This window comes from Urocampus carinirostris, chromosome 12 (genome assembly GCF_059441175.1).
Source record: "Urocampus carinirostris isolate Australia breed hairy pipefish chromosome 12, RoL_Ucar_1.0, whole genome shotgun sequence".
NCBI classification, from domain to species: Eukaryota; Metazoa; Chordata; class Actinopteri; order Syngnathiformes; family Syngnathidae; genus Urocampus; species Urocampus carinirostris.
Window position 1 is genome coordinate 26024949 of NC_142360.1, and position 23824 is coordinate 26048772.

The 23824-nt window shown below is 40.1% G+C and overlaps 1 protein-coding gene and 1 pseudogene across 2 annotated transcripts in view; one reads left to right on the forward strand and one right to left on the reverse strand.

Moving 5' to 3' along the window:
* The window catches only part of dennd1b (DENN/MADD domain containing 1B), a 228040-nt gene that overhangs the window by 34608 nt on the left and 169608 nt on the right, over positions 1-23824 (forward strand). The window lies entirely within an intron of this gene.
* Positions 16971-17260, reverse strand: LOC148355334 (U2 spliceosomal RNA; annotated as a pseudogene).

Below are 23824 nucleotides of genomic sequence, written 5' to 3' on the forward strand. Positions count from 1 at the left end.
AGTAGTTTGCATAGGCAAACTGGAGGAGCTGATGCTGGTGGTTAGCAAACATGAGCCTTGAGCTGTCTCGAGCTCTAGTGGTAGCCACTGGGACTGATGGTGAACTGGATTTTCCTTCATATAGCTGGGAAAAGTGTTATTAAAAGATACTCGTATACCGAAATTATTGTATTTACAGGTGCTTATGTAAAGAGGTACCACTGAACTTCTCCCTCCATGGTTCTCATGTCGATTTTCTTTTTCCTTTTCTCATATCTAACTCAGGCGTTTCAAAGTCAAATAGACAGAGGGCCCAAAAAAAATTGTTTTCAAGCCGGCAGCCATACTGATTGAGTGTGGACATTTTTTTAAATCAAGCATTTAGTCCATTGTGAACCTAAATGATCCTACTGAAAACCTAACAAATATATTCCAACATGATCTAATGAACACAGCAATATTTCTTATGGCTTGGTAAATAATCTTTAATTTTCACCAAGCACAAAAGACATGGCTTTAAATAGAAATCCCCATTACATGAACATTGAATGAAAGAAGCCAGTCCTATTCAGGCACGATCAGTAGCATATAGTTTCTTGTTTGGTAAAAGTGGGCTAAATTTACTTCAAAGGAAAAAATAGCAATATCATATATACCAAAAACAACAATGTCTTCAAGGAGAAGTATCATACAGTGGGTTTATGATACAATAATGGAACAAGATCTTCTAAGGGGCCATAGAAAATCATCTTGTGGGCTGGATGAGGCCTACGGGCCTTGACTTTGACCTCTCCTTTCTCCCATTTCACAACCTCTCTCTTGTTCCCCATCATTATCACTGGTTGTGCTTTCTCTCATTCTGTCACACTCTCTCCGACTCTGTGTCTCTGTCTCATTGCATGTCTGTTGCTGGTAATGAAAAGCAGTGAATGGCTCTTCAATAACTGACGAATCACTTGAAAATTATCATGCAACCGTGACAGGAATGCACACGTTGTCCTGTCTTGCTTTCATTGTTTGTTATGTCTGTTCCATCTTTCATGATTACAGCATTAATTGATTAATTTTATTCATTTAGTAGCTTTTTTGAGGTACATATCTAGCGGTTTTTTTCCTTACTGAGTTTAAACCCGACAAATCCCGTAACCTAACCTACCCTACCATACCATACAATACAATACCAAAATATGAAGAGATTCTGCTGATCAAAAAACTAAGATCGAAATAGATTTCTTACTATGAGACATTTTTTGATATACATGAATAAACTGCATGACTTTGTAACGCCCTCCAGGTTTATTAATGTATTTGTTATAACTTTTAAGAGGTCTTTCTAGCCTTCACTTGTGTGGAATCCTTTTTTGTGAGGTTATTGGGCAAAATATGTCAAACTGGAGTGTGCTCCTAAGATGCAAGTAATAAACTATAATAAAAATTCAGATTTTACTCTTTCTAACAAGCATAATGGCCTGGTGTTGCCGGGTTTGATGTTGCCATGTATGTTGCTGCTGGGTATTTTACTTGGGTGAGGTTGTTGGGGCCTTGGTTTGTTTTACCATGAATCCGTTAGGGAGTGCCAAAAGAACCGCATGGCTGCTCCAGAGTTGCTTGCACACAAAGGCACATGTTTATTAATTTTGTTGGTAATTAGTTTGGGTGCCTTGACACAAAACCCAGCTAAAGACAGTTCTAAAGTACAACTGTGTAAATTTTCCCGGAAATCACTTGAGCCGTTTCAGATCCCATAAGTGACATACGACTACACACACACACACACACACACACACACACACACACCCTCAAATCGAGATTTATAAATAAGTTTACATTAGATATGTTTAGGTTAGATAATCAGCACAAACATAATATATATGATGCAATCAAAATTACTCAAACGACACACATTTGAAGTTCCAAAATAAAAAAGAAGCAGAGAAACTTAAATAAAGCTTCAAGGCATGCAGACCTCTTTAACTTTTTTGGGTCAATGAGTCCTAATCGTTTTTTCTCCCAAGGAGCACATTTTAAGCTTGAAAAATCTCACACCACTACTCCAAACCACTTGTCACAAAAATAAAATGTCAGTAATTGTAATGTTCGTAACCCATTGTTCTGATTTTATTTTTTAACCCTAGTGAGTATAGTGAGTTTTGTATTCTTTATTTAATGGTTTTTGTCACTTCTGCATGTATGTGCATCAAATTAATTAAGATTGACAACTAAGGTACAGTCCCCATATGTGTCATGAATTAATGTTACTTTTCCCTATTGAACATTCAAAAAGTGTAGTTTGCATAGTTTAATGTTTTTTTTTTTTTTTTTACTTTAGCAAGTCATCGCTGCCATAAATTTGCTGTAGTTGGCCTAAACGATATCTTTGTTTGATGTAATATCCCCTCTTTGTATCGGCCTTTTCATATTTATTTTGAATTATTATAGTTACTAATGTGTACAGCTAAGATAATGCCCCCTAATAAGAATGAGTGGTATTTTTTTCTTAGCAAAGGCATGTGTGCCATTCATTTGTGGTGCAGTTGTATAATATTGAGGAGCGGCGTGTTTTCCCATCTTGGTTCATACAAACCCATGATAATGTACGCAAGTACTTTCGAAAATATCTATATCTTATTCTCATATTACTCATCACAATAGCTTGTATTTATATTCAGTATAGTTAGTATTGACCTTCACAATAAGAATTATTCGGGTCAATAATAAATTCACCGCCTGCCTGTTGTCTCTCCAACTCTACTTTTTGGAAACATATTTTTGGGAACTGTATGAAGCTGTTGTCATTGTGAACTAAAACAAAAACTAAAATGCACATTAAACTAATTGGACTCTGTGTTTTTCTATTTTTTTCTAAACATAGCATCACGTACTCTGTGTTTCTTGATCCCCGGTGAGCATTGCCAGTCGTGTGTATAGCAATCAAACCATTATTAAGAATTTCTAAAACCTGAGATCAATTTCATTTAGAACTGGCTACCCAGCCCACAAGAAATCGGTTGTTTCACAGCAACTTCCAAATTGTGTGGATTCATTCAGTCGCACAGCACCACTTCATTGTGGAAGTAGAGAACAACCAAATAATATGGTTTCATCAGATGAAAGAGGGTTAAGATAACTTTGCTACTTAGTTTAATCTAACATGAACTTTTTCTGCGACCATCGACCTAAGAACAAGGTAATCTATTTCATATAATGTAATTAATGTGAACAGCCATCTCAGAGTGGTTGAAAGCAGCCAGCCGCCAACCAAGTCAGACTCCTGTAAGGTTTTCACGATTTGCCACATTAACATTTAAGTTGTGTTTTGTTGCCATGGTTAATCTAGAAGCAACATGCTCAACTCACTTTGCTCAAAGGCAGAAACTGACTGAAAGTAACGTGCAAAGTGCATTCACTTATCTTTGGGAATAAATGAAGCTTAGAGGGAATGTTAGTTAACGGTATCAGCGGCCAGAAGAATATTATTATCGATAACTCCAGGATAAATATTTTTTCCAGTAACTCATCCAAAAATTGGTTTATGCAACTCACTACTTATTATTAACAATTTTTTTCTGTATACAGCATTTTTGAGTAGTTTACAACTTTCAAAATAAATTAAGAGTCAATCTTTGTGCAAAAATTTCAATTCAAATTTAGAACATGAAGCCTGTGCCTCAGAAATATAAATTTAGTTACCATATCCTGGATATGCCGACTTCAAAGTTAGTTCCTCTTAATTTAGCTCCTATCAGAACGTCAATCAAATGTACACTTAAGCATTTTTGTTATAATTTACCAGTCTGCATAATAAGAGTGGGTTGGCAATTACATGAGACTTGTTCTGGGAGGGTGATGATGTACGGATTGGGTATGTTGGGTTAAATCTAAATATTTCCAATCGAAAAAGCATTAGAAACCCAGAAAGACAGAACTGCAATGTGATAGTTTGAGTGTTAACATTTGTCCGGATCTCATCCCCTTTTTCAACATGTCTTTTTCACTTAGTCCCTAACTGCCACAACCTTACTTTAATTTCATTCAGTTGTCGGCTAGATTGTTTGTGTGGATAAGATGGCAAGTTAGCGTGTTGTGTACAGAGGGATTGGCCCATTCCCCTCTATGCATAAAGGCTGTATTCACTAGCCTCATTACCAAGATTAAGGATATTTTCCTCTTTTATGGGATTGAAGGCTGTAGTCTTCTGTAGCTAGACTCGGTTTTCTCATTCTGTAGCCGGTGTTGGCCAGCATATGGCAGCAGCAGCCAACAGTCTCTGCAGAGGGGCTCAAAGCTCAGAGCAAGGCCTCCTTTTGTTTCGGCCGTTATTGTTGCTCAGTGAAATGACATTTGTAGGCCGTAGGATCGGGGTGGAGGGGTTAGTCTACCCCAGGGGAAAGGAAACGATAGAGAGCCATGGAAGAAGGGGGCGCGGCTAAGACATGCAGACAGACAGGAGTGTGGATTATGGAAATATGAATTGATTTTTTTCTGTTCTCTAGTAGAATAGAAAGCTCCAAGGAGAACAGACTGCAGGCTGGCTGGCACTCTGGGGTGTGCTGGGGAAACCTGATGTGAGAGGCACTTGCTCCCTCTTCTTTTTGAGAGCTGGCCTTTCTCTTTTCCCCTGCTGCTCACCTTTCCTCCCTGAGCACCTATGTCTCGGTCATTTACTTGGTTGTCAAGGGTGCTACGCATTGTAAAAACGAAGGGAAAGTGGCTAAAAATATCTTTATATTTCCAAGAGGTTTTTTTGTCCTATTTCATTCCAAATAAATACAACAGCTGAAAATACATCCACTCCTCTTTAGATGTCCCCCAAAGTTGCTAAAGAGAAAAACATCGTACAGACAGTAAAAGCTCCCGTCAAAGAAACACACACAGGATATTTGATTGTTGCTTCCCACCTTGTGATTTTACTAGAAAACCCACTAGACCGTTCAGAATATAACCTTGTCTGACGTACATCTAATTGTGTTGACATATAACAGCAGAACAGGAGGATAACTGTATTCGTTGCACTTGGGCGGGAATTTTGTGTTGCTCACGTCGTCGCGTCTACGAGATTGTTTCAGATTCCTACTTTAGCAGAATTCTGGATTGAGACTTTTTATCTTGAAAAGTTTCGGGTAAGTATCTCGGACGATTGGCGCAAGGTAAGTGCCGCGCACAATTGTTTTTACAGTCGGAAGCTGCTGCCGATCGTTGTTGAAGGATATCCCCTCCCACGGCTGCTAGGACGCTCTTGGCATCCGACGCTTACAAGTAAGTATGGGTTGCTGTAAAGGTTGCTCCCGTGTCCGTAGGCAGGTTGCCCTTCTAGAGGGACGTGTCCGTGAGCTAGAGCAGTTTAAACGGAAAATGTTAGGTGCCTCGGACACCACTGCTAGCGTGGGTTGTAGCGAACCTGCTAGTCCGGTTAGCATTAGCCCTAAACGGCATGCTAATCGCGGTGAGCAAATTCAGACGCATAACAAGTTCAGCCCCCTAGCTAGTCCCACTCCACCCCGGTCTACTGGCTCCCGCACCCTAGTTATAGGTGACTCCATCACCCGTAACATAAAGCTTAGCACCCCAGCCACGGTTATGTGTATTTCTGGGGCCAGAGCACCCGACATTGAGGCTAATTTGAGGGAGCTGACGAGCAAACCTAGACACCAGGACAGGGCTAGCTACACCGATATAGTCATTCACGTCGGCTCCAATGATACTAGAATGAGACAATCTGAGATTACAAAGAAAAATATTGCTAGGACCTGTAATCTCGCCAGAAAGATGAGTCGGCATCGAGTAATTGTCTCTGGCCCCTTGCCTGCGAGAGGCAATGATGAGAGGTTTAGCAGACTAGTCTCGCTAAACCGATGGCTGGCAAGTTTTTGCAATCAGAAGGGATTTAGGTTTGTGGATAACTGGCCTGCTTTCTGGGGCCGACCTGACCTGCTGAGGAGAGACGGCCTTCACCCTAACTGGGAAGGTGCTCTCACTCTTTCTAAAAATATAGATTACTGTTTAAGCCTTCCATGACAGGATACACTAGTGCAGGCCAGGTCACAGGTGATTAGTGAACCTGTTACCATGGGTGTGGAGTCTGTAACGCTAGAGCTAACTAGCGCTATGCTAGATTCATGCAATTCACATAGTTTTTGTAGTTTAGAGTGTTCTACTGACTGCACCATACACCCTGATTTATACTATTCTATAGCATCTTCTTCTGTGCCTCTTACCTCTGTTTCTCCCTTGTTAGGTGAGGAGGGAGAAGAAATAACATTATTTTCTACCAATAGTCATCCTGCTACTCCACCGGTCAACAATATTCCTGTGGTATGGAATTCGGGCCGCATCTGCCGTCATGCAAGGCACAAGACCGGGGACCGGCAGTCGAATCCTGTGGTGGTTACCACTAAGGTGCAAAACTCGCGAAAGGTTTCAGCTCAGTCCACAGTGCTGAAGCTTGGCCTTCTTAATATTAGATCACTAGCCTCCAAAGCTTTACTTGTTAATGACCTTATTAATGAACACAATCTTAACCTTATTGGCCTTTGTGAGACCTGGTTGAAACCAAATGAGTTTGTAGTGTTAAATGAGGCTTCTCCCCCTAACTTTGTGAGTGCGCACTTGGCACGACCATGCAAAAAAGGTGGAGGTGTTGCTCTTATATCGGAAAATAGGTTGAAATTTACTTCTAATACCCCTACTAGTTTTAAAACGTTTGAAGCACTTGTTATGAGGTCCTTAATGTCAACACCAATTTATGTAGTTGTTGTGTATCGCCCACCTGGACCATACTCAAATTTTTTGGAAGAATTTTCTGATTTGTTAACAGACTTAGTTACGTATGCGGATAATGTTGTAATTATTGGTGATTTTAATGTTCACATAAACTCCCCATCAAATTCACTTGCAATTGCATTTAAGTCACTGATGGATACATTTGGTTTCAATCAAATAGTTGATGTGCCAACTCATAAAGATGGGAACACTCTAGATCTTGTCCTGACCCGTGGCGTTGTAGCCTCAAATGTTACAGTGTTACCGTATCCTAATGCCATCTCTGATCACTATTTTGTTAAATGTGAGGTGTTGTTTAATGTTTACTGTGATAAGGAAAATATAGGCTTTAGCAGTCGCAATATCCGCCCTAAAACGGTGTTAGCCTTAAAAGAATTATTACCTACGGTAACTGCAGCCTTCCCTTCGTACACTGGGTCTGTTGACTCACTTACAAACAACTTCAATACTGCTTTGGTAAATGTTCTTTATTCTGTGGCGCCCCTAAAGTATAAATTCCGACCCAAGAAGAATACACCTTGGTTTACTGAAGAAACTAGGTTACTCAAACAAAGTTGCAGAAAAATTGAACGAAAATGGCGCACTACTAAGCTGGAGGTTTTTCGACTGGCCTGGTGTGACAGTTTGCTGAAATATAAAGTAGCTCTTGCCTCAGCTAAAGCTTCGTATTTCTCTAAGATTATTGTTGAACATAAGTATAATCCAAAATTTTTATTTGACACAGTGGCGAAACTTACCAGACAACAACTTAACCCAAATGGTTGCACTCATTCTGCTAATGACATTATGGAATTTTTTAATAAAAAGATTCAACTAATCAGGAATGAAATTTTAAAAGAACGCTCTGTTTCCTCCTCCTATATCAAAGATGTGGAGGTGCTAGGTATGGACTGTGTCAGCGGTTGTTTAGAAACATTCTCAGTTTCAATGAATTGTCCCTTGATAATCTAACACAGATGGTCAGTAGGGCCAAACAAACTACGTGCCTGCTTCATCCGTTTCCAGCTTCACTGGTAAAGGATCTGTTTGAGATCTTAGGACCATCAGTTTTAAATATTATTAATATATCGCTATCCTCGGGTATTGTTTCTGTAGCCTTCAAGTCTGCCGTCATTAAACCCACGCTTAAGCGACCTAACCTTGACCCAGAAAGCCTAGGTAATTATAGGCCAGTGTCAAATCTGCCATTTCTTGCGAAATTACTTGAAAAGGTCGTTGCACAGCAGCTAAATGACTACATGTCAGAAAATAACCTTTTTGAAACTGTCCAGTCAGCATTTAGAGCAAATCATTCTACTGAGACAGCCCTTGCAAAAGTAACCAATGATCTCCTTTTAACAATAGATTCTGGTGCCTCATCAATGTTACTGCTGCTGGATCTCAGCGCTGCTTTTGATACGGTCGACCACAACATATTATTGATTCGTCTAGAACGCATTGGTATCTCAGGAACTGTACTCTCGTGGTTTAGGTCCTACCTGTCAGACAGGATGCAATGTGTTAACTATGGCAATATGACCTCTAAACAATCTAATGTCCCTTGTGGTGTTCCTCAAGGCTCTGTACTTGGCCCCCTTCTTTTTAGTATTTATATGATCCCGCTTGGTGACATTATCCGCAAGTATAATATTAGTTTCCATTGCTATGCAGATGACACTCAACTGTATGTGCCACTGGAAAAAACTGGACATTTAAGTTTTAGAAATCTGGAGGATTGCCTTACTGAGATTCAAAGATGGATGTCAAATATTTTTTTACGCCTTAACCCAGAAAAAACTGAAATGTTGATTATTGGTCCAGCTCACTGTCGTCATTTGTTTTCAAACATTACCCTGAACCTAGACAAATGTAATATCACCCATAGTGACTCGGTCAAAAATCTAGGTGTTATATTTGATCCTAATCTGTCGTTTCAGTTACATGTGAAAAATATTACTAGAATAGCTTTCTACCACCTCCGTAATATTGCGAAGATTCGTTCAATGCTGTCCCAATCAGATGCAGAGATTTTAATTCATGCGTTTATTACTTCTCGGCTTGATTACTGTAATGTATTGCTTTCTGGTCTCCCGATGTCTAGCATTAAAAGTTTGCAGCTGGTTCAGAATGCGGCAGCTAGACTTTTGACTAAGACTAAAAAGTTTGAGCATATTACACCTGTATTGGCCAACTTGCACTGGCTCCCAGTCCACTTAAGATGTGACTTTAAGGTTCTCTTATTAACATATAAATGTTTGCATGGGCTTGCACCCTCTTATCTCTCTGATTTGATTTCCCCCTATGTTCCTGCACGGAGTCTGCGCTCGGAAAATGCCGGTCTACTTGTGATTCCGAGAGCCAAGAAGTCTGCGGGCTCGAGAGCGTTCTCCATCCGGGCCCCGGTGTTGTGGAATGCCCTGCCTCTGGAGATAAGATCTGCAACCTCAACGGAAGTTTTTAAATTGAGGCTTAAGACACACTTCTATTCCAAAGCATATGATTGATGCCCACCTCGTATTCTGTTTTGTCCTGTCTTTTTCTGAGGCCTGCCTGGCTGATACGAAGGAGAAGGATGATTTGGGATGGGTCAGCGGACCGGGGTCTGACCTGCAGCATGTCAACCCCTGCATTTACCAGCTGGCGTCGTCGTTGATGTCATGCTCTTTCCGGACATTTTCAACATCTTACCTAGTGTTTACTATTCTGTGTACAGTAATGCTAATTGTAATTCACCCTGTTCAATCCTGGAAGGGGGATTACCACATGTGAGGTCCTTTCTCAAGGTTTCTCTTTTCTCCTCACACTGAGGTTTTTGAGTTTTTCCTTGCCCGCATGCTGGTTTGCTAGTTTAAGATCAGGTAATTGTGTAATTTTGTAACTGTAATCCTGTGCAGTCCTTTGAGACATTTTTGTGATTAAGGGCTATATAAATAAATTTGACTTGACTTGACTTGACACTACCAGGTAGGTTGCTGCATGAGAAGAACATACATCTAAGAGTTTGAAGAAGACTGAGATTGGGAGGGCCAAAAGGTCTACTGAAGGAAAGACCTTGGCATAACATAGTATTGCTTTGACAAGGTACTCTATCAGTACAGACTACCTGGCATCCTAAGATTGGTGGTCACCTCTGTGTAACAAGTAACAACCCTCAGTCGTGGCAACTATACTGATGAAAAATTCCAGTAGTCAATGGTACTGAGATGAACATTAGAAGATTTACATTATGGTTTAAATTAAGGTTTACATTCTACAACCCCTCCTAAAGGATATCGTGCTTCGGTGATTCAATTTAAATTATATGTTTATTTGCACGGTTTAGTGGATATCTATAAATTGGAAAGAGAGAGTGGTGTTTAAAAATGCGTGCTGACTGGGTTGACATCCAAAGGTAGTTGAGCATGGCGATATGGTCCAGAAAATACAATCTCTATTTTGTCTGTCATTTTGGATTTTAAAACAATAAACCCAAACCGCAATACATTAAAAATGATTATTTATTCATTCATTATCTGCACCACTTATCCTCGCGGGGGTGCTGGAGCCCATCCCAGCTGTCCTTGGGCAGTGGGCAAGGGACACCCAGAACTGGTTGTCAGCCAGTCGCAAGGCACACAGAGACAGACCACTCACTTGCTCATTCACACCGCGGGACAATTTAGACCAGCCAATTAACCTGACCCGCGTGTTTTTGGAACGTGGGAGGAAACCGGAGGGCCCGGCTGAAACCTACGCAAGCACAGGGAGAACATGCAAACTCCACACAGGAAGGTTCGATCTCATGACCTCAGAACTGTGCCACGGATGCGCTAACCACTGCGCTGCCGTGCTGCCCTGAAAAAGGATTAATTGTATAAAAAAGCTTTTCTGCAAAATGGTCATGCAGTAATAACATTGTTCAAAATAGTTCAAAGACAAATCACTCTTGTGCAAAAAGATAGTTACTTATTGTTTGTTCCAGAATTTTTAAAAACAAAATTCCCTGGTAAGTACTAACTGTTGTTTCATAATTAATACCAACTTTTGATAATTCAAATTACATTTCATCCATACCATCCAATTTAGTACATTTTCAAACTCGAATTTTAAAACGTCATATCAATTGTATCATTTGAATTTATTGCTTAGCCCTAAAAGGTTGACTAAATCAACACATTAATTACAAAGCCTGGTGACTTTACATGTTAATGATTGGTGTGTGTGTGTGTGTGTGTGTGTGTAATAATTATTTAGCATGTAATAAAGAGATGTATGTAATATCAAAAATGAATGAAAATCAGGTAGCCTTGCTATACAATGAGAATACACAATAACCTTTTTTCTCATTAATAGTAATGACATACAGGTTCTAAAACTGAATATGTTAGCTTATATAAACATTTTATTAATATTCTATGTTGTTTTGTTTGAAAGTGAATACAAATCATCATTCTTCCTACTAATTAAGTAGCGTTACAGAATAAAAATGCCAGGGACAATGTACAGTTGCATGGTTTGATATCATTGTAGTTCTTTCAAACTTTTGGGTGTGCACATCTCTCATGACAGGTGTCTCGCGGAACCTTGAAAAGTCTTAAAATGCATTGAAATCGTTATTCTATAACTAAGGCCTTAATTGGCATTAAGATGTCTTTCATCCAAGTTTCGAAAGTCTTAAAAATGTGAACACAGTAATCCAATCTATATTTGTATGACTTAAAGATTTCGTAACATTTAACAATCGTCTTTTTTTATTACCGTACTTTCCGCACTATAAGGCGCACCTAAAAGTCTTAATTTTTTTCAAAAGCTGACCATGCGCCTTATAATACAGTGCGCCTTATTTATGGATCAATATTAAATCGCAAAGTCTTCCAACTAACTTGCAGCCGCCGACTAGATTTTCCCCCGAACGCCAAGTAGTCCGCGATGTATGCTGGGATTTATTTACCGGCGTTTCATTGGCTAACCAATGTGTCAATCATCATTTGAATCGATCACTATTGGCTAAAGTTATTCGGAGGTCAAGGGGCGGATCCTTTTTATCATTTACAGGCTGGCATAGGCTTAAGCTGTAAAACAAAGCCTGCAATTGGCCGAAAAAGATGTGTCAATCATCAGTTGAATCGATCACTATTGGCTAAAGTTATTCGGAGGTCAAGGGGCGGATCCTTTTTTCATTTACAGGCTAGCATTGGCTTAAACGGCAAAACAAAGCCTGCAATTGGCCGAAAAAGATGAATGTGTATAGCACGTGGCTGACGGCATACAGAAAGCATTTTTTTACTATCCTGTATTTGTAAATATTTTATTCTCCTGGATTTACTAAACTCACGGATATGAGAGGACCATGGCCCGCACATTATTATTGAACACAACGACTTTGGTGAGCTACTTCGGCTATATATCTTCCCTGTATCTTGTTTCAGACTGAACTCGATGTTTCTGTGATAAGCGGTGCAGATGATGGATGGAATGGAGTGTCTATTTTTAAATTAAACTCAATTCCAAGTGTTTATTGTCATATGCACAGTAAAGTTGCGAGCGAAAATAGAAACTAAGGAATGGTTGGCATTTCTTGAATCCCAAGACTTTAACCTTCCGAATAATGGAACGATGCATTTGAGTGACATCGTACGGACACCGCATCCGCACGCGTTCTCGACACGTATTTGCGTCTTTGCAAGCTTTGGGAATGTTAAGGGGTAATAAGTTTGACTGAACTATCTGTTTTGTCGACGTTCCCATTGTAGCGCCTTATAATCCGGTGCGTCTTATGTACAGGGAGTGCAGAATTATTGGGCAAGTTGTATTTTTGAGGATTAATTTTATTATTGAACAACAACCATGTTCTTAATGAACCGAAAAGTCTCATTAATATCAAAGCTGAATATTTTGGAAGTTGGAGTGGGGCTTTTTTAGTTTTAGCTATTTTAGGAGGATATCTGTGTGTGCAGGTGACTATTACTGTGCATAATTATTAGGCAACTTAACAAAAAACAAATGTATACCCATTTCAATTATTTATTTTCATCAGGGAAACCAATATAACAGCTCAACATTCACAAATATACATTTCTGACATTCAAAAACAAAACAAAAACAAATCAGTGACCAATATAGCCACCTTTCTTTGCAAGGACACTCAAAAGCCTGCCATCCATGGATTCTGTCAGTGCTTTGATCTGTTCACGATCAACATTGCGTGCAGCAGCAACCACAGCCTCCCAGACACTGTTCAGAGAGGTGTACTGTTTTCCCTCCTTGTAAATCTCACATTTGACGAGGGACCACAGGTTCTCTATGGGGTTCAGATCAGGTGAACAAGGAGGCCATGTCATTAGTTTTTCTTCTTTTAGACCCTTTCTTGCCAGCCACGCTGTGGAGTACTTGGATGCGTGTGATGGAGCGTTGTCCTGCATGAAAATCATGTTTTTCTTGAAGGATGCGCACTTCTTCCTGTACCACTGCTTGAAGAAGGTGTCTTCCAGAAACTGGCAGTAGGACTGGGAGTTGAGCTTGAGTCCATCCCCAACCCGAAAAGGCCCCACAAGCTCATCTTTGCTGATACCAGCCCATACCAGTACCCCACCTCCACCTTGCTGGCGTCTGAGGCGGACTGGAGCTCTCTGCCCTTTACCGATCCAGCCACGGGCCCATCCATCTGGCCCATCAAGACTCACTCTCATTTCATCAGTCCATAAAACCTTAGAAAAATCCGTCTTGAGATTTTTCTTGGCCCAGTCTTGACGTTTCAGCTTGTGTGTCTTGTTCAGTGGTGGTCGTTTTTCAGCCTTTCTTACCTTGGCCATGTCTCTGAGTATTGCACACCTTGTGCTTTTGGGCACTCCAGTGATGTTGCAGCTCTGAAATATGGCAAAACTGGTGGCAAGTGGCATCTTGGCAGCTGTACGCTTGACTTTTCTCAGTTCACGGGCAGTTATTTTGCGCCTTGGTTTTTCTACACGCTTCTTGCGACCCTGTTGACTATTTTGAATGTAACGCTTGATTGTTCGATGATCACGCTTCAGAAGCTTGGCAATTTTAAGAGTGCTGCATCCCTCTGCAAGATATCTCACTATTTTTGACTTTTCAGAGCCTGTCAAGTCCCTCTTCTGACCCATTTTGCCAAAGGAAAGGAAGTTGCCTAATAATTATGCACACCTGATATAGGGTGTTGATGTCATTAGACCACACCCCTTCTCATTACAGAGATGCACATCACCTGATATGCTTAATTGGTAGTAGGCTTTCGAGCCTATACAGCTTGGAGTAAGACAACATGCATAGAGAGGATGATGTGGTCAAAATACTCATTTGCCTAATAATTCTGCACTCCCTGTATGTCAAATATAGGACCAAAAACTATTTTTTCGGGGTGCGCCCTATAACCCGGTGTGCCTTATAGTGCGGAAAATACGGTAATTCAAATTTACTATCGTGGCAACATTGCGTGACCACAATAACTATCAAAACGGTGATGTGGTTTTTAGTTGGCCATTTTAGAGCAGACACATGTCTTAGGTCTACCCACAATACACAGCAACTTCGGAAATGGATGTTTACTTTTAACCATGGGAAAGTGTAAATTTGATGAGAAGTGTCCGCCTGCTGAACGTTTTTCGCCATGGCTCAAAGCTGTGCCAGGTAATGTGTTCCAGGCACGAAATATTTGTAATTTTTCTTTTACTGTGTTTGTTTGGATGTGTCATTTCTGTCAAATTTGTCCTAAATTTGATTTTAAAAGGCCTTAAAAAATTTTTAAGGGTCTTAAATTGAACTTGCCTTAAGCTGTAGGAACCTTGCATCTCCTCTCCTGGTGTTCCAACTCCAAAACTGTGATAGGGAAGGACCTGCAGCGACTCAACTTCCTTTGAGTGCTCAGGAAAAACAACCTGGAGCAGAAGCTGATGGTGCCCTTCTACATGGCCATGGTGTAGAGCATACGGCATCATGGCGTGGTACACAGCTGCAGACAGAAACACCTTACAGAGAGTAATCAACACTGCTCAAAGACCCACCGACCGCTCTCTTCCCAGTCTGAAGGACATTGCCAGCTTGCATTACTGCAACAGAGCCATCCTACAGGTCCCTTAAAACAAGGACTAGCAGTCTCAGACTGTTTCTCCCCCAAAGTTATAACCACTTCGGATGAAGTGATGATCAAGTTGCATGGGTGAGCAAATTATTATTTTGCAAGGATGTTTCTACTGTTTGGTAAATGAATAGTTATGGAACTGATAAGTGTTAAAAAAATATTAGACATTAGTCATTGAAATTTACCTATTAATGGTCTTATTTAAGAACACAAAAACTCTGCACTTTATCCAAGTAGTATACTTTTGTAAAATCCAAACATTTTTGACATTGGTGTCATGTGGAAGTCATTGCCGAATCTGTTTGAAAGTAGCAGATTGGGAACCAAATCCAAGTCCTTATCAGAATACTGCTTACTTGTGACTGTTTTCTCTTGCTTCAAACTATTAGAAGGACTTACTTTCCAACCATTTGGCTGCTGTTATTAAAAACCTTAACATTCCCTTGTTTTGTGAGAGCTGAAAGGGACCTAATGGAATATAAAACTAGCTACTTAGCTGCTTCTTAGCTATATGTGTTATTCGTTTATTATCCGTAAAAGAATAAAAGAAGGGAACAAAATTTTCAGCTTCATGTCATTTGAAAACGGTTTCTTGTCACGAGAGCGATACTAAGCGCATTTAGGCATTGGATTTTCTGGTAATCCGACAGCAGATAAGACATAAATTTAAAAGTGCATTTTTTTGCATCTAGTTTTATGCATTATGTGTTGGGTTTGATTTTATTCGAAAATTCAATTTCAGCATTTTGATTGGATGGCACCTGAATATTGGCTTGAAAAAGTTATCATTCTCATGAACTACATTTAATCTGTATTGGTTTGAGCCCTGTAAAAAATCTAGTCTATTTATTACTCAATATGAAATTCAAAAACTCCTCGTCGTCCAAAATAACCCAACGTATGAGTGAACCGTGGTGGTAGTTCCATGATTTTATTCAAAGAGGTTGGTTCCTATGTAGTTATTGATTATTCGATTGCTGACAATAAAAATGTTGTAAATACAGGAATGTCTCAAAAATATTTTCTGCTCATTTTCAGCCATTGCTGCAGAAGCTATTGGTCCTTTAACAGTTGTAGATTGAGATTGACTCAGCTGACTGCAATAGTAACCAAAGAGTTGCAAATGAGTGGAACGTAATGGTTTGTTACGGTTTTATGATGTCCATACACACTATTGGTACCGTTTCACACTAATCAGTAATAAGGATATAGCTTCGAAAAAGTCAGTAGCGCCCTGCTTTAGAATAAACGTCATCGTCAGACCAATATATTTTTACAAATAGATTTACAAAAAAAGGGTTTTTCAAGCTTTGATATTATGGATTGCAAAATATTATTGTCAGATTTCCTATTTTAATCAGTATTTACATTTTTAAACTGTTAAAGAAAGGTGAACAATATGGATAAGAGAATGTTTAACCTCTTTTGCCTGGTATGTACAAAATTGTGTTTCTGCATGTATTCGTGTACTTGTACGATGTCAGTGTGTCACCGGGTTTTGTCTTTCCCCTTCACTGCACCCTGACAGCAGTGTCAAACAAGGCTTCATATGATCTGTGTATGCCTTTGAGAATGTATGCTTGTATGTGACTGGGTTGATGGTGTTTTTATTCTTTTCTAACCCTTATCACCCCAGATCCCCGGGGTGTTCCAGGGTCTTGACTAATGGACAGTTTTGCCCTTATAATTTGGCCTTTGGCTCTGACCCTGAGCTGGATGCCTCTTTAGCACACTTTTTTGCTCATGGGTCCTGATCGGACTGACCTCTGGTTCATTCCCCAAAAGCTCCATAGTCGAGATTATGGCAAAATATTGTATATCCATTTTAAACTTTTTAACTAACATTCCATTCTGTATTATTTTAAGTGTCTAATGTTTGACGGTGGTAGACGTTATCAGTATGGCAGTAAGAGTGCCGAAGTAAAAAGTTTTGACTACAACTTCAGATAAAGATTAGAGCTGCATTACAAAACAGTATGAATATTTTTTACATTAACTGTATTTTCTGGACTGTTATTGTTCTATATTCATTATCAATTATCCATTATCCATTATCGGTCAATTCATAATTCACTACAATGCCACGGGCCGGGACACTTGTTCTCAGCCAAGAGGCCGAGTCAAGGTCCTAGCCACAGAGCCATGCAGCGATCAGTGCGAAAGCACCGATCCCGGAAGTACTGCAATACCGGGCCGATGCGTGGAGTGGACAGAGCAAGCTCTTATTCCATCTCCGAATTGCAAAAATGCTAGAACGGCAGTTCGTGATTTTCATAATCGCAGAACCCCAGTCATGAAGTTGCACAAGAGGGGGGAGGGATTTTTAAGGGTTATTGCTCTATCTTCGTTATTTATTATCCATTATCCGTTATCGGTCAGTTCATAATACGCTACAAAGCCTAGGAGCCGGAACACTTACTCTCAGCCAAAAGGCCAAGCTAAGGTCCTAGCCCTAAAGCCTTGCTGCGATCATTGCGAATGCACCGTTCCCGGAGGTACTGCAATGCCGGGCCGATGCGTGGAGTGGACAGAGCAAGTCAAAAACCACAGCCGGTATCATAGAGTACTCAGTTCAACAAGAGCGCCGAATCCTATCCATTAGAACACTAGAGATACAGACCGCGCATAAAAAGGCATTAGCTCTTATCTCATCATCACGCCGTTTCTAACAATGGTACCTGATATGTTAGAGTAATGAGACAGTGATTAAGAATTGGTGTAAAATTTAGTTTCACATTTTCTCAGCTCAATCTTTGTATTACATTGCATTGTATGGGACAAACACTTTTGAAACGTACGGCCATGCATTTATTTGTTTTAGAACAACCAAATTACTACCCACAATGCTTTTCTCTTATACAGTTCAGAATTTAATGTGCTTCGTAAAGACTTTACCAGTCAGTGATACAATAAACTGTATTTTAGTGGCCCCCAATCTTTTCTGTACGACGACGGCTCAATGTCTGACAGCATTCTGGCGGCCCGGCCCAAATAATAACATTAACATCTTGATGAGATAATACCTAAAGCCTTTTCATTTGTCATCCGTAAACTTAGTGGTCCATTAGATAGGATCTGGCGTCCCCCCACTGCGATCTGGGTTTGATTCTTGTTGCATCCAATGTTATCCAATTGTGATCAAATATTCCGACTGATCAATAAATGCACTGATACGGTACCTCTTTAGTTTTTGTGCAAACTTAGCCCATACTGTAGTTTTAATTCCATGCACTTTATAGTCTGGTGCACCTTGTATATGGAAAGACTGTCACATAAGACTATTTTTGGTGCTGCACCTTATAATTCAGTGCGCCTTATATTGCGGAAAATACAATACTTGGAATTTTTCTTTTTGCGTCATTGCATTGAACTCCTCAGACAATTTCCTGCACACTTGCTACATAGTGGGTGGAGTCCCTGCAATGGAGATGGTGCATGTGTGTGTCCGGTGCCATGTGTTTGAGGCAGGCCCAGGTTTGATACAGTCGAGCTAAGCCCAATGGGAGCAAAAAGCTTAAAGAAGGAAATTCTCCCCCGGACGCTTAGTTTGTACACACACACACACACACACACACACACGCACAGGCTTGATATATGTGTCCCTTTTCCCTCTTCTCCTGGCACTTCATTAATGAATCTCATGGTTGTATGTTGGGGCATATGCAGTTCAGTGCTCTTGGCAAAGCACTTCCAAGTGTATGTGAATGTGTTGTGCACATGAGTGTGTAAGGGAGTGAGACATCTCCCCCTATCATTTGGTAATATATTCAGAAGATCTCGGCAGAGGCATAATATTGCTACTCGCCCCTGTCTGAGCCCATCTGTGATGCGTATAAAGGACATCAGCAGGACAGGGTATTAGTATCCAAATAATGCACACTGCTGTTGTTGATGCTGCATATTTATTCTCTAAACTGCTAGCCCTCTCACCCCACAATATAAATACATACATTGGAGTAGAGTCAGAAATTAAATGTGTGCATTTCAGTGGCTGCCATGTTTGTATGAATCAGACATTTGGCGTTTATGCACAAAAACTTGGTGTTCAAACGGATGTTGTCCACTGCTACTTTGAGTGGATCAGGAAAAGATATTCCTTCTAGAATACTTATGATTCTCTTGCCAGATTGAGTTAATATACATTATTGATATATCATTAATCATGGTGGATAAAATGGGATCAAACTGTGAAATTAGATACTCTTGCGGCTTCTTGTGCTCATAACTACATAATAGTGAGAATGAGCATTCCCTGGGTAAGGGGAAACTAAAAAAGTTAAATTGTGCTAAAGTCCATCGCTCAGGAAAAAAAATAATCATGTAAAACCCAATAGCACTACCGTGGTAACTCTACTTACAAATTTCATTCCTTCTGGGAATAGCTTCTTAGCCTGAAAACTTCATAGGTTTGAATGTAAATGCGCTAATCTGTTCTAAGCCCCGCAAAAGTACATTTTATCATTTTATAAATCATAAAAGAGCATTAGAACATGAAACAAAGCTCTTAGATCTAGATTATGGCACAAGAACCCGCAGCCCGTTTGTTTACGTTCGGGAAACTCTGGAAGTGGCTAATAGCAGCGCATACTGTAGTCTGTATCCTGAAACGCCTTTGTAACTAGAGGCAATATTTTCCCGTTCAGGTTCTTCATAACCTAAACTTTCATATGTAGAGACATTTGTAAGTAGATGTAGCACTGTATCAGTGTCTGAAACTCATGACAAAAAGTTACTGGACACCAAAGATGCCTGCCCAGCCATAAAGTTGCCTGCCCAATTTTTTACAACTTGAAACACAGTAAGACGACTAATCACAAAAAAAATATTGTTGCAAAGTATTAAGGATTGATAATCAGAATATACAACAGGACGACACTTTAAAATTAAGTTTATTATAAATCTACTTATAACATTCATTCCATGTATATGACATCGCTGTTTCCATCTGTAATCAGTATGTACCTGCATTTACTCATCTTCATTCATGCAACGTTTGCGTTGCGGCGTCTGGTACGAGCCACGTGAGCTCCTCTTTCTACAATTCTTTTAATGTACGTTTACATTTTGTAGCGTCATCAATTTTGTTAGCTTCTTTTGAATCTTTCTTCTAGGGCTGAGGTTTTGGCTTGATTCCTAACTACTTATCCATTTTTCTTGTGTTCTCTGTGCGTCTACTTTGGAAAATGATGTGCAAATGCACGACTTTATAACGCTCGGGAAAGTCCGGAATCACGAAGTTATTCGATGCAGGATTCTGATTGGCTGCCGAGTATGCAAATTGCAAAACGAACCGAAATTTCCAAACCGAACGAAGATTTTGAAATCGGAATAAAGCAAAGGTTTGATTGGATTTGAGAAAAAAAAAAGAAAGATTTTTTTTTCCCCGTTGAAAAAGTTGTCGGCCACCCGGGCGGATACGTTTTGTAAGTTGTACGCACGACGAAAAGATGAACGCCCCGGGCGTCCGGGCAGACGTTATTTCAGACACTAATTAATGGAATAGTCTAATTTTAAAGTTTAAAAAGAATTACGATTTGAGCGTCCGGGCAGACACTGCACTTTTTTTATTTATTTATTTATTACATAATAATTAACGGAATGAGGCTTTTAAAGGACGCCAGTCAACTAGTGGAGTGCACACAGTAGTTTCTTATCTAGTAGTTCCACTACACATGCTGTATTTGGGTTGTCAACCTTATTATGTGTTTGAAATTGATCACCAATTAAATTAAAAATGAGATGACATTTTTCTGAAGAGTAGTTTCCCTGTAGATGGTGGCCTGAAGGGAATGGAAACAAGTAAAATGATTTTTGTAGCTTTTAAAAATGACGAGATATTTTTGTCTGCAATTAATTCTTCATAAATTTTTCCTATCATGTCGAAGGAGTTGTTTTTAATTAGGATCAGTTGGACATTGTTAGCTCATACTTAATAGAGAAAATATTTAACGTTCAACTTTTTTTCAGTTCAACTTTTTTCAAATGATGCACATCACCTTCAAACAACAAAAAACATCAAACAATAGAATATTTTTGTAGTTGAGATAAAAAAGTACATTGTAAAATTTAGATTGAAATGGACAGTAGTCAAAAGTATTCATATCTCGGGATGGAATTGTTCTTAGCATTTGATGCTTGTATTGTCTATGTATTCAGGGTAATGAAAAAGTTCTGCTATTGTTGGGTTCTAAAGAAAGCTTTTGAAATTGATATTCTGCGGCCATAAGACTTTCTATAGGACACGTGTACCCGACAAGTGTTAGCTAAGTGTTTGAAGAGGCCAGAAGATCAATCTGCCACCTTCAACGCCTCCAGAATGAAAAGGTGGTAACATGGGACGCTGTTACTCAAAACAACTTCTGTCACTGCGGACGCTCGGCACCAGAGGGTTCATTGATGGAGGGATTTGATCTATTCCAGGAAACCAAAATGCCCTATTCCTCCATTTCCCTCCCAGAGCAGCTTGGTTGGAATGAGCGAGAATGTGAAAATGTAACACCCCCGCCTCGTGTCGATTTAAAAGTGCACCACATCGGCTCATGCTCATGCGCCCCTCCATCTTTCTTCCGTCTCCCCCCCAGCCCAAGCAGCTCTGTTGCTTTGGTCCAGCTCTGAAGGCCGTCCTTATTACCGGCACATAGTGCAGGTCAGGATGGCAAGCCAGCAGCATAATATTAAAGCCTAATGAAAGGAATCTCTGCAGGGTTTGTGGACTGCACTGGGCAATGGAGGCTTTGCCTCTCTGCTCATTGTTCTTTTCCTTCTTTCCTTTTATTTGGAATCTCTGTTATATCCACTGCTTGTGCCTGCCACTGTTTTCACTTGTTTTTTCTTGCACATTTAAGATTCAATGTATTTGGATGAAATCATCATTAAGGTGCCACGATAATGACTACTGCCAAGAATACAAATGTTAGGGATAATTGCCGTCCAACAAAATTCATACAATCCAAATGTGTGCGTTCAAATTTCAGTCCGTCACGAAACCATTCTTATGCTTTACGATCTATTGTATTAAGTCAGGTAAAAATATTTATCTGAAAAACTTCTCAACCAGTGAGTGAAAAAGTCAAATTGGTCTTGTGAGTTATTCCTTAGTTTATGTACACTGTCAAAAGAAATACGGAGATTCCTCGGTTTTCGCGGTTAATGGGGACCGGAACTACCCGTGAAAAGGGAATAACCTGGAAGTAGCGCTGCACCTACATAAAAGCCCCCGAAGGGTTATACTTACCTTGAGATGATGTCATTACCGATAAAGAAATAGGACTGTTGGAAGAAAAAACTATAGATCTACAAACAATAACTTACAACACATAATTGCAGTTGAATGGATGGTTTTATTGTCATCATACAAAAGTAAAACAAAATTGGAGGGTTTTCTCCTTGGAGGGTAATGAAGCAATTCAGAGAGCAAAAGGCTAGCTGCGCGCTTACACTGGTGGCCCTCGATTTGAGGCGATTTGAGCCATGATTAAAATAAAGTGAGTCCCAAATTTAGCCATTTCCCACAAGTTGTAGCTCAAGGTCATTTATTTCATGGGTAATGAATCTGGCTGCTGAAATAGCTCAGCCGTAGCATTAGGCTGGACCTTCAGCCTCGTGATTGTTCGCTCCTGAAGCCGCCTTAGTCGATTCCCGAACCTGATAGCAATCTATGGAGCACACGGTGGTGATCAGCATTTCTTTGCCTTCTTTTGACTTTCCCCTGATTCCAATTTTACTGATACATTTCTTTTCAATGTAACTAGCCGCTAAAAGCTAGCAGCCGTTATCCTGCCCAAAATATTTTGATTCGGCTGTTTGTCTGACAGCATACACCAGCTTACAACAGTCCGGTACGCAAACAGTCACGCTCAACGAATACAGTGGGACCTCGCTACTTCGCGGTTCGACGTTCGCGGGTTCAGAGCTTCGCGGGTCTAAAAAATAATAATAATAAAATAAAATAATTAAAAAAAAAAAAAATATATATATATATATATATATATATATATATATTTTTTTTTTTTTTAAGCATTTTGGAAGGGCCGTCGCTACTTTGCGGATTTTCACTTTTCGCTTTTCGCGGGTGGTTTTGGTCCCCATTAGCCGCGATAACCGAGGGATTACTGTACACGCATGCACAATCTGTCCTATGCAGCACTTACTCTCTTACCACAATGAACTATACATTGATATCAATGACAATGAAGACAATCCATCCATTATCTGTACCGCTTATCCTCTGTAGGATCGCGGGGGTGCTGGAGCCCATCCCAACTATCTTCGGGCAGTGGGCAGGGGACACCCTGAATTGGTTGCCAGCCAGTCGCAGGGCACACAGGGACAGGCATTTCGCTCACTCATTCACACCTAGGGACAATTTGGACTGGCCAATTAACCTGACATGCATGTTTTTGTAATGTGGGAGAAAACCAGAGTGTCTGGAGGAAACCCACGCAAGCACGGGGAGAACATGCAATCCACACAGGAGGTTTGATCTCACGACCTCTAACTGTGCCGCACATGCGCTAACCACTGCGCTGCCATGCTGCCGGACAATGAAGACGAATCAATTCAAAATCCGCGGAGGATTGAACCAGCAATAACCAATGCTCAAAGTAGTAAGGGGTCACTGTAATTCCTTATTTGCTTGTGGAACAATTACTAAACTGGTGAAAAAAGTGAAAGAGGGAAAACTTGAGTGGCAAAAGTATTTAAATATATGTCATTACAATAAGTGAGTAGTAACTGAATTTTAAAATGTATGTACCATTAAATTTCATGGTAAGGTCTTTTGTTTCTGGGAAGTACCCTATTCTGTTATCTTTAAAAGTCATTAAGTGCATGCTCAATTGGGCTCAAATCTGTTGATTGACTTGACTAGTCTTTTGGGGGGGCTTGTCTTGCATTGTTTTGGAAATAATCAGCTTACTTACTTACTTATTGCTCCAGCGAAGGTCGGGGGGTCCCGTCCCTGTGCGTTGAGCCGACCAGATGAACCAGGTTTTTCCAATGCTGGCGGTC